Here is a 12,993-nt window from a genome sequence, read left to right as displayed (position 1 = left end):
AATGGTAACTTTCCATTCTTTCATAGTTACTTTCCCATGTCCCTTTAAGTTTTAGAATATTATGAATAGAGTACTCCGTAAAGAAATACTCGCCTAGTTGAATTCTGCTTAGTAGACCTTTCTTGTAATAGTTAGATTATTTCCATTATCATCTTAAGATACTTTTTGTACAATTTATGGGTCCAATCCGCTTACAAAGTTGATTTTTTTTTGGATGCGAAAAATCATCCTCATGGTAAGAAAACCTGCTGAGGAGAAGATGATTTTCATTTCTCTGCCCAAGCTTTGTTTTAAGTTTTATCCTTTGAGTTAATATTTCCTTTGGTTTTTGAGAATTTTAAAAGGACTACAAAAGTCGAAGGGAATCCACTTCCTCACTTCTTTTCATTTGCAACTGCCTTTGGCAGAAAATAGACATTATGGGTTGAAAGCCTGTCGAGGAGAAGTCAGTTTTGAGTTTTCTGCTTAAGATGACTCTGAGCATTTTGATGAATCCTAAATATTCCCAAGGTAGTGTATCATAGTGAAAATAGGAATTTTCCATAAGATGTCTCATTATCCTCTTACCTAGATCTGTAAGCATCATTTATTGCTCTTCATGGGAAATCACCTTCATGGGTAGAAAACCTGCCAAGGAGAAAGCAATGCTCAATTTTTTGCAAGCTTCTTATTTTCATCAAAAATATGATAAGCTATGATCAAGCTCAGCTTTGTGAATAATTGTTTCATGTTGCAATAATCTCCATCAGATTAGGTACTAAGCTACCTGCAAGACTCACAACATAAAGGAAAACCACCCAGCTATGAGATGAGCGGGAAGGGAAAGATGAAAAATCCAATGAAGACTCCTTCCACCTAAGGGAACTTAAAACTATACTCAAACACACTCAAACTTGACTAAGACACAAATTTCTCCACTTTTTCAAAATGGTTCAAGGGTAAAAAATGGGGCAACACCAATGTTCACCTTTTCACATTCACCTGAAATCTCCTCTACCTCTCTTACATCTTTACTGAAATAACACTCCCTATGATCAAAAAGTGACTCCAACATGACTAGGCCTTTAGGAATATGGTTTTCTTTAAGTTAAATGAAATCCTTTTTGAGATCATGTTCAAGGTTCATAGGAATCTTGGAATCCTTAGGGTTTGAACCCTCAAAGTGTAGAGATTGAAATGGCTCATACCCTTAGCTAAATGCATTAATGTGAGTGTCATTATTAAAGATTTCTAGGAATTTTCATTATCACATATGCTCGGATGATGAACCAATTCAATTTTTTAAACATCATTTTAAAAATTTGAATGTGGTATCATCAGGCATGTAGACCCAGCCAATGAATCAGCTTGCTATATTCTCTGGGCATAGATTCTATGGAAAATGCTTCAAAACCTTTAATTTCATCCCAGACCCAGTTCCTGTAGTTCTTCAACTTGATATTCTTTACAAAAAAGATATTTCACACCTATTTAACCACCAATTCAGCATCTCCTTTAGCTCTTAATAGCTTAATCCCTTTCCTTTTTGCTTCCTCAAGACCTAGAAGTAGGGCTTCATATTCTATGGCATCATTTGTGTTTTCAAATTCAAGTTTGAAAGCTTTAGGAATAATCTCCCCTAAAGATGAAATTAGAACCAATCTGGCACCTGAACCAATTGAAGCACAACTATCTTCGAACTCCAAAATCTATAGGCCATCTTTAGAATCCTTACTAGAAGTTGTTAACTCTTTAGATGAAATGAAACAATTAGCAAAATCAAATTCTATGTACAAGATCTGATACCTAGGATCTTTAGAGGCTAGGACTATATATTTGGCTTTACTTTTAGGTTTAAGCACAACCTTCTTATCCACAATTTGAATAGTAGCTTGAGACCAATCTAATCTTACTTTCCCATCCAAATCTTTACAAAAAGTTCTAATCAAAAGCATCCCATAGATGGCAAGGATATCTACAAGTAGGATGGTTAATTTAAGCCTTTTGTCAGGGAATTCATATAGAGCTACTTAAGAATCTTTTATCTATCCTATGAGAGGGACCTATTTAGAGTCCATGGCATTGCATTTACCAAAGGTTGTATTCAAAGGTAGGTCTAGTGCTTTAGCCATTGTAGTAGGCATAATATTGTCAAAGGCCCCAAAATCAATGATGCAATTGATCAGTTTATGTCCATGAACAAATAGGGATATATAGAATGGATTAGGTTTCTCAGCATTGGCATACATTTGAGATGTTTGAGCATGATTAGATGTTTCACCATTATTGAGGTCAACAAAAGGATTAATATTTGCTTTGAAATTATTTCTTGAATTATTTGATTGAACTAGACTTTTAACACATTCAACTAATCTATTTAGTTCATCAAGATTGGACCTTAGGTAATCAAAAGGAGAAACCTAAATTCAAGAGGACTTACATTATTACATTTTGTCAAAACTAGAATTGGGGCCTACTTCCCTAGGTGTCCTTTCTTCTTAAACTAGATTCTTTTAGATTTTGATTTCACCCCTGCATTGTCCAAACTTATTGCACCATTTATTAGTAGGTATGGAAGAGGATGAAGAAATAGGATCCTAATCATTACAATTACTTTTGGTGAGTACTATATAGGAAGGGTTGTCTAGAGTAGTATATACATCACCACCTTGTTTTGAATTAGATTCATACTTGAAGTAATAATTTCCAAAGTCGTCAAGTCCTCCAAGGGATTCTTTACTGATAATTATTTGTTTTATGACTTCTTTGTTAACTCACATTTCTCTATAATGTAGGATCACTGGATAGGATGATCCATCATGCTCATCGGTCAAATGAAAGATACACATGCTAGCCTTCTTTGGCGAGGTTCCCACAATTGCTAATCTTTGATTTGCTAGCAACATGTGTGATTGTCTTCCTTATGTTCTTGGTTGATTAAAGTTTCTAGGAATATCATGAAAAGTCATCCTAGGCATCTTCCTCTTCATCTCTAAAACATCATTCAACAATCTTTGAATGATTGGGTCATTGAAGCCAAAAGTGGATATTTGATTTTGAGAATGTTGCATTTCTCATCTCCACTTCCCTGCAGCCAGGAAATCATCTTCTAATTCCACAGCTAATCTCTAAGCTACATTAACATCTACCACTATGTTTCTTCTCAAGTGAAAAATTATGTCAAGAGGCATGGCATTCACAAAGAAACCCTTTTAGTTTTCAACATTAGGCCTTTTCATGGTAGGGATTTTATGCAGGATCTTGTTAAATTTGGCTATGAAATTGTGTATGGGCTCTTGAATTTTCTTTTTGGGATGTAAGAGTTGTAATAAAAGAGTATGCTCATCATTAGTTTCTTTGAACATGGATTCAAAATCATTTCTCATGGAAGCCCAGTCAGTGATAGACCATTGGGAAGATGGTGGAACCAATCAGTAGTAGCTTCTATCAAGGTTTGGACAAACAATCTAACTGCAACATTTTCAGAGCTAACAGAAATAACCCCACAAGCTGTATTAAATGCATTCAAATGTTCATCAGTGGTTTTCTTCCCACCCCCATTGAACTTAGGAAGAATCTATCAAGATCCTTTAGGTAACAGATCAGGATTAGGTTCTAGGGATAAAGGTCTCACTTGAGCACCCCAAGGATTTGCAGCCAAGGCTAGTATATGAAAGTTGATTAGTTGACAACTAAAATGTGTAGGGATGAGGGTCTTAGGAAAAATGAAAGCCTACAAGGAGGTGACAATAGATTTATGCTTTATAAGAGATGCAAGGCTACTTTTACACTTATTTATTCCTTTCCTCCTAAGAGTATGATTAGGGTAAAAATTTAGGGATTTTACAAATTAAAAAGATTGTCTATGGAGCCTTTCTCTTTATCACCTTGGGTATACTTTCCTCTAGCCAAACTAATAGAGGAAAGGTTAACTACAAGATTTATTGAGCTAGAGTAGGGTTCATAGCTTGATGAGCTAATCTTTCTACAACGGCTTCTTCTTGGGCAATAGGTACTCCTCTAATTAGTTTAGCCCTTTCTTCTTCATCCTCAAGAACTTGATTAACTTGCAAGTATTGTTCATTATTCATATTATTCAAAGCTAGGGTATTTAAATCAAATATGAAGTCTTCTTGAGTATTATCAAACCCTAGACCAGGTTGAAGAACTAGGAAATTGTCTTAATGAGGCAAGACCATATTTAATCAAAAATCATTATTCCATAGTAGAGTTGCCAAAAATTATTAGTGAATGGTTTTTCCCCCCAGTTGTTTAAGTTTATATTAACAAGAAAAACCAACTTTCACCTGAACTATAAAGTCTCTCTATGTTTCAAAACCACAGCTCCCTTCTACAATGATTTGTAATACAATTCTTAATGTAAACAAATTATAATTGTCATTCTTTTGACCTGAAAGAACTTAAGGAAAGGTGTAAACATCCCTTCATAACCATAAAAGAATGTTGCGGATTTCAATAATCACACTATTAGGTATATGCCACATGACACACAACTTCAAAATTTTAGAACTATGATCAAGCTCACCAAACCAACAAAAAGAAAAGAACTACAACACTATTAATGAAATAGCATTTATACGGAAATGAATTTCATATGAATTCCACTACCAAAAATATAACCACATCATTATGAAATAGATATGCTAGAAATAACTATACGATCACTTTTATATTATTAACTTCAATGTTCAATAGTAACCAAAAAAAGAAACAACTAAGAACTTACTAGCAAAATTAAAACCATACTAAGTTTATAGAGCCGACCCTTAAGATCACTTAAAATATTACATATATAGTCATGCAGGCCTTTCTGAATTCCATCAAAAAGTAATTCCCTTTAGGAAGTTCAAATATTTTTTAATAGAAGATTTTTTTAAAATGTAGATAACTAAAAATAAGAAAAACATATAGGTGACCCTTCACTTTTGTTTTAAGCTCCAACTGTACTATCAATATTGGCATGAAATTCTTGGTCATAAGAACAATCGCTACCGCTTTCTTTCCAAACCTTGTGTATTTTAAGAAAACCAACTGGCTCCTTCTATTATGGGATACCTAGTTGCTCCAGTCTGAATTTCCACATCTTCATGATTTAGAATATATGATCTAGACTTTTTTCTTATACCTATAGGTGATCAATATAGATAATCATCATGGAGTCTTCCCTAGCAACAATGGTTAAATCATGAACATATACTTCACTTGTTTATTTCAGCAGCTTAATTTTGGAGAAAAAGGTTTTTTCCACCTCCTTCAGGGGGTTTTCATTTCAATCCTCATTTCCCATGATCTCAACATCAATACACTTTATGTCAACAATCAAGATCCCCTTAAGACATCCTACCTCCTTAAGAAGTTTGGAACACTCTTCTAACCCCTATTCCATCACTATGTTGCTCCACTTCAAATTAATTTGAGTGATGAACAAAAAATCAGCATTGATCTTAGCTCCAAGGACCTCATTCATAAATTTTTCTATGCCATAGTCTTGAACTTCATAAATGTCAATGATATATTCATCCCATTTGATTTTCTCAAGAATCTTAGGCATTCATTTCTGATTCTAAGGCTACCGTCAACTTGTTAGCTCTTGCATTGGGTCTGGTAAAATGGAAAAAATAATTAGTTACTTGAGCATGCATAGCGTTCAACCACTCACCATAAGCTTGAGTGATGAAGCGATCTCTTTTAACCTATGTGATGAAGCTTTTGTTCAAAAGAAACTCAACATCAATAACCAAAATGGTATTTGGAAAGGCTTTTGCATGTGGACTCTGAAACTCATGAATGTATTCAACCATTTTTTTCATTGATTGTTTTAATTCTTGTTTATCTCTCAGATCCTTCCATATCCTCTAGGAAATTATGGTGTTCCCTACATTCCATAACTGCATATCAATGGCTCTTGAAGTAGGACCAAGGATAGTCTTATTTGCCACATAGTCTTGGGGTCATATTTCTTTTATACTTTTCTCAGTTGTTAGTTTCATTATCTCTACAACCTATTGTCTCATATCTTCATTGATTTTTAGCAGAATTTCATTTTTTCCCCTTTTGGTCTTGGGAGTCTTCACAAGACATTTACTTACCATGTCACCCACTGGAAGCATCACTGGAACTATGCTTCTCTTCTTACTTACGGATAGCTCAAACCAACTGGGGACAGAAGGATTCTCTTTAGGAGGAGGAGTCTGTAACATAGGTAATGAACTGAGAGACATCACACTCAAAGCATTAGCACCCTTTATCACTTGTTGACACCCCTATTCCATTTCACCAATTAGGGATTCCCATGTTCCTTTGTCTCTTCTCCAAGATCAAGCTCTATTGTTGTTGGTTTATCACGAATCTCGTTCAAGCCCTTTGATTGTTCTTGCTTCTTCCTACGATGAGAGTGAGTTCACTTAACAAATGGAGGGAGATGAACTGAACCTTGAATCAGAGGTTTAGGTTTAACACTCGACTTTGGCTTTCCTATAGCAAGAGAAGCAACAACTTTATTAGAACTGAGAATAACCAAGGGTGTACTTGAACTAGCATGAGACCTCTAAACTATAGGACACTAATCCTAACTGCTTCTTTCTTGTGAGCCATTTCTCTATTCTGGCTAACATGGAGAGGGCTCTTTCTTGCAAGTCATCTTCCTCTAGCATTATCCAGTCAATCTCTAATAATGAGTAAGCTTCTACTTTCTCAATGTAATTTGGATCAACGGTCTCTTCATCCACATGTTTAGTTACTCCTGAGACATCTAATAGGAGACTAAACTCTTTAATCTGTGCTAATGTCAATCTAAACCATAGCCTTTTTTCTAACTTTGAAATCATCCTAAAAATCAGCCTAGAAATCTTCTAAGTGGGGAACATGCAGAGTAGAGGAACCTAGTTCAGAGTACTTTAGAGTGAATTCTTGGTTTTCTAAATTAGATCTAGAAGGGTAAGTTAGTAAGCTCATAGATTTGATATCAATTTTGAGCTTGAGGGCATCCTAAATGGTTTTGCATTTATATGCCCGAGTTCAACTTGGAAGGTGTAACCTAAACCTTTCCTTGTCTTACAATTCTTTTCTAACTCTGCCAACCATTTGTATGCTTCCATTAACACAAAATAGTCAAGGTAATGGCAAGGTAACTGTAGTGGCTTGCATTCATATCCCCCAATCCTAAGATAGGTGAATTTGGGAAATTGGGTTAAGAAACTACTATAAATGTCAATTAATTGGGTAGCTTCCTCTATCAATCTCATATTTTATTTTCCTTGCAATTCAAATACCATTTTGGCTAGGAAAGTGTCTTGGACTATTTTAAAGCCTTCAGGGTTTTTACTCTTCTATAAGAGAGGGTTATACTCATAGATGGGCATAATTGGGTTCTAATTTGAGTGGGGTAATCCTTTTTTCCATTCTTTGTCACAAGGCAGAATATATAACAAGTAGGAGTTTATATAGAAACTAGACATTCCAGAAACCTGAGAGAGCTCTTCCTGAAGCCTAATAGCTATTATATCTACCTAATCAATAAACTTATCTTCCCCTAAAATATTCTAAATGAAAAAGTACATCTAGTTCTCCCAATGAAAGGCATGTGGGTTTCCCTTTACCCTATTTAGCAATGTAATGACATCCTTAATTTCAGGGATCATGTGCTCTCTAGTTAATGGTCGTGCAAGATGGGAGACCACTCTCTTAGACTTGAAAATCCAGCTAATAGCAATGTTTTTGTTCAATTCTATGACATCTATGGAAAATTGAGCATAGGAGGAATTGATAGTCCAGCCTTCATAAATTTTGCATGGGGGAATTCTCAGAGCACCCATTATAACAACTCAACTCACATATACGAGGACTTCTCCATTGAAAGCATGGATACATTTCTCGGCCATATCATATCTATCTCTACATGCCAGGACTAACTCAGGGCAGGGAAAGGCTTCTGGGAAGGAAAATGCCTGCAGAAAGCCACTATCTGATACCTTCTAGGATATGGAGCTAGGTTTTGGATTTATGAATCTAGCTAGTAGTATGCTCATGTCTTCCTTAGCAAGGAAGGTGTCTTCCATGTCGGGTAGAATACAACTAATGACAAACTCTCTAACCTTGTCAAGTAGCTTTGGGCAAAAAGGAGTGGTCATGACAAAAAATTTACCAAAGCAAAATTATATAGAAGAATGTACAACTCTTAAGAAATGCAAAAGGAAATGACACTTGAAAAATTAAAGGCTAGAGACTCATCGACCTAAGTGTATCCAAACTTGAAGAAAATGAAGCTTAAGCTATCATCACATACATCCAAACAAGATAAAATAATCTTTACCAAAAGAAGAAATAGTAGGGGAATGAAAATATGACAGTTTCCATTTAAAACATAAAACCTGGACTTAAAGCTTGTGGATAGACAACAAGACTGATGACAAGACAGGAGTTATGATCATTAAAAGCTCACCCAAGTTAAGTATGTATCATGACATGCTTTACCACTATTACCCTTAACTCTTCACTAATACAAATATTTTTTATAGATTTAGTAACTTTGTGCTCCTACTAAGCTATCAACCTAGACACGTGGCACCAAAAGAATCCATCTTTATGACTGGGTGAATATGAATAGTTGAACTACAAAATAGTTCAATGTTCAAGTTCAATATTCATGATACATTGGAAACTAAGCTCATAACACAAAGGTGAAACTATGAACTTGAACCTTGAACAAAGTATTCAATGTTCAAGTTCAACGTCGACAATGAGCGACAGTATTCATGGGGCAATTAACTCTTTTTCAACGTGACCAAGGGAACTGATGAACTAATGAACCTTGAACAATGAATGAAGTGTTCAATGTTCAAGTTCGTGGATTTGTTTAACTGGGAGACAAAAATGCCAAAAAGGTTAAGATTCACAATGGGACTTCAATAGGGGACCTTCTTTCTTTACAATAACTTAAGTATTACCATTTTTATGTGCAAGAAATATATGTGGACCATTCATGGGTAACGAACTAAGTTTAGAATACCAATGTGTCAATTTAGGGGTATTAGAGTTGTAAGCCAATAATGCCATCATATTTAAATATCAAAGTTTCATTTAAATTTTGACAATACTCAAATATAATAATTTTAATTATAAAATATTGCAATCTAATGTATAATAAAATTTAATATAAATACTTTACAACAAACATGTTTAAATAAATATTAAACGAATTATATTTATTAATAATTATAAACATAATTAATAAATTAAAATTTAATTAACATTTATAAAAATTATTTAAATAAAAAAATTTAAACATAAAAATTTATTAATATATTTTGTTAAAAAATATTTAAGGCGGGGCTTGCGTTGGTCATGGCCCAAAGGGCTTCCCTTAGCCCTCCCGAAAGGGGAAGGAGGTTGTTTAGCAATCTATGATATTGTAAGTAGTCATGGATAGGAAGAAAGGGTTTGTAAACCCCTTTATAAAAAAAAATTTACTCATTTTTTTAAATATGTATTTATATTTTAAAAATATATATTATATTTTTTTATATTGTGTCCAAGTATAGGTCTAGAGGGGGAATTTTTTCCAGCAAGATAAATATTTTTTTAATAAAATAAAATGAGAGGAAATTTAAAAAATTGTAGACTCAATCTAAGTAATTTTCCATCAACCCTAGCCCAGCTAAATCATTTTCTCTTTAAAATTTTCTTCTGTAGAAAAACAAATAAGGGTTTCATTTCATTTGCACAAATCCAAGCTAATAAAATAGAATGGCAATCAAGTTTTAAAGCACTCAGAAGACACGAGGCATATAGATCTTTTCAAATGAAATATACTATTATGGGTTTCAAATCCTGCCTTATGTTGATGCTAACAATCTAGCAACCTAGTGAAACCCTTGCTAAACAGTAACCTTTTTAAGTTTCCAAAATTCTTTTTGCTTAAAATTCTAAAAAAATTCTTCCCAAAAACCTGTGTCTAATAATGACTTGAAACCTCTAATATAGAGTGCTAACTCCCTTTAGGGTTTTTGTTGTTAAAAACCCTAAAATATAATTATTTTATTTAATTAATCCATTCATGCATATTTTACTCAATTTTTAATTACATACTATTTTATTTTATTTTTCCACTTTATTATTTGATGCAAACACATTAAAAGCAATTATTGATTAATTTAATCAATAAAGATAATTATAGTTTCTCATTAAAATGCAACTCTAATTCAATCAATATTAATTAAGTATTTATAATAAAATAATATTTGATATTTAATATTTTAATTCTTTTATTTTAATTTAATTCTCTAATTTTAATCTTTTAAACTAAACATACATATTCAAACAATTTCCAAAGAATTAAATATCATATTATTTTAATTTTTTCTCTTTATGTGAAAAAAAACCAAAAATATTTAATAATTCAAATATCAATAATTAATCTAGAATCATAAATAAGAATTCTACCAAGAAAATCATAGAGTCAAGACCACATAAAATGCATAAGGAAAACCAACCAAAGTGAAAATCAAAAAATATATGCATAGAAATACTCACGGGTTTAAAAAGGGTAGACAGTCATATGTGAGTCCTCCTTGTAGGACAAGTATTTAGGCTATGGTTGAGACTAGATCTGATCATTAACTTTTCATTCTTACCATTGAGTCATTGTAATAGGGTAGGCTCATCCTAGCAATTCAAGGAAGTCGATGCCCATACCTACAACTTCCATAAAAGATGAGCATGTACATATGCATATATAGCTAAGCTAAACAGGCAATGACAGGGAGTGGTACATCATGTAGATCCCAACTAGTAGGTGACTACAACTCCCTCCCTTAACCGCATTAGACACATCAAACAAAAAAGTAAAATAGGCATGTACACCATACACATGCAAGTATGGGGTAAGTACTACAATAAATTTTGAGCAAAATTCATCACATATCCAAACATAATAGCTCATCCTCATGAATGTAAAATAATCATCATTAGAAGCCTATCGTATAAGATCATCATAAGAGAAATCACAATTACTAACTAATATTGATTAAAGCATCATCAATATGAAAGTAATCATAATCATCAAATAACATGTGAAATATAATCAACTAAATACTTCATTACTGATGTGTGTGTGTGTGCGCGCGCGCGCGCGTGTGCAATCCAAGTCATGAAACAATATCACAAATTTGTAATTCAAATATCCCTAAAACTAATACATGCATGAAATAGGCCTAAAAGAGTGTTGGAATCATGAATGATGATGATATTTCTATGGGGGGAGTATTGTAGAAACATGATTAGATCATTATTTAATGATATGTTATATTTATAACTATGTTTGTCATTGATGTCAACATAGCAATTTTCTATGGTATCTGATAGAAGAATAGTAGTAAAGATCAAGTAGGTACAGATAGATCATTAAGTATTTTCACTAGAAAGGTTAATGGAAGAGACTACTATGTATCTAGTATATGTAGTTAACCTCAGGAGCAAAATATATTACATCTGAAAGAACTTATGCAAGTTTTTGGTGAAAACTATTCTAAGATAGCATTTACAAAAGCATGTTATTATAAACTTGTTATATATCTTAGTAGAGTTATTATTCTAAGAAGCAAGGTTAAAGGCATGTAGAATACATGTTGGAGATGATGTGGTTAAGCTTTCTCATCATAATATTACATGTATGGAAAGTTATTCAAGTTACAAGGTGACAGATTGATGTTATCACTAAGTATAACGTGTTCTTAATGAGGTCCTATAATAACTAATTAAGAAGGTGTAATAGCCAACTCAGGGAATTATTTTATGGATTTGGTATAAAGGAAGGACATTTTCCTTTTTTATGAATGAATGATTGTATGAAGAATGAAGAGCGGAATAGAAGAGAAACAAGTTGATATATGAGGATAAGCAAAGTAGAGTGAAGTTGGAGAAAACTTCATTGCCGAGGTTTTATTTTGAGATCTAAGGTTTGATATTTGGAGCCAAGGTTTGCAACCTAGTCTACAAGGTTTGAAATGTTGGAAATATAGGATAGGCTAGGTTACTGAGAGGGGAGGGGTGAATCAAGAACCAATAAAAGTTAATATTATTTCACCAATTAATCCTTTATATATTTTTTGATCTAATTGCATGAATGAATAACTAAAAGCATTAAAACATTGATAACACTTTTACACAAGAAACCTTCCAAATAGAAAGCAAAAATGGGGTGGAGATGATACCCACAAGCTTTAGTATTGTAGTATTAAGTTGGTTGGTTAAGGCTTACAATTGATCACTTATGATGATCTACCTTGTTAGGAGCAATAAGGACTACTAGGTCCACCTTGCTAAAGGATTTACAAAATATACAATGAAATATGCACTCGATGAAGAGATTTGAAAAAGACTATTAAATCTACCTTGTGAAAGGATTTAACAGCTCCATCTGTTAGGATGAACCAATGGCTGAGCTCTGATCTGCAACTCTAATTTGTTGGTTGAGATTCCTTTGGAGTGTAATGATCACATTATTTTGATAGATAAATCTTCGTTGCTCCTTATACTACTTGTATCATTCTTACTTTGCACTTCTGCTCTTAGTGTATCTCATATATCCTATACTCATATTTGGATGTGATACAATGCATTACATGTATATCAATCCAAAATACAATACATCAAATTCAGCTACAATACATGTTTCACCAATATACACAAAGTCGGCTCAACTATTGGTACTCAGGTTTTGAAGACAAACTCAATGAGGTTCTAATACTCAGCAACCATTGTCAACACTTGACATCATCATGCTCTTGGTAGATGTAGAAGCTTGGTTCATACTAATCACTTCAAAGTAGTCTAAATCCGATCAGCACTGGTGACTCAATGAATACAAAAAAACTTGACATATAAACTAAATCACTTTGTTGATGGTTCTTGGCTCGGTCAACACTTGATTCACATTACTAATGTCACAAAATTGGTAGACACTAGAGACCAGAATTTGTACAGTGCAACTTGGTA

This window comes from Cupressus sempervirens, chromosome 6 (genome assembly GCF_028749045.1).
Source record: "Cupressus sempervirens isolate cs-2001-9-10 chromosome 6, ASM2874904v1, whole genome shotgun sequence".
Taxonomy (NCBI): domain Eukaryota; kingdom Viridiplantae; phylum Streptophyta; class Pinopsida; order Cupressales; family Cupressaceae; genus Cupressus; species Cupressus sempervirens.
The sequence above is the reverse complement of the archived record's forward strand: the minus strand, read 5'-3'. Positions refer to the sequence as shown.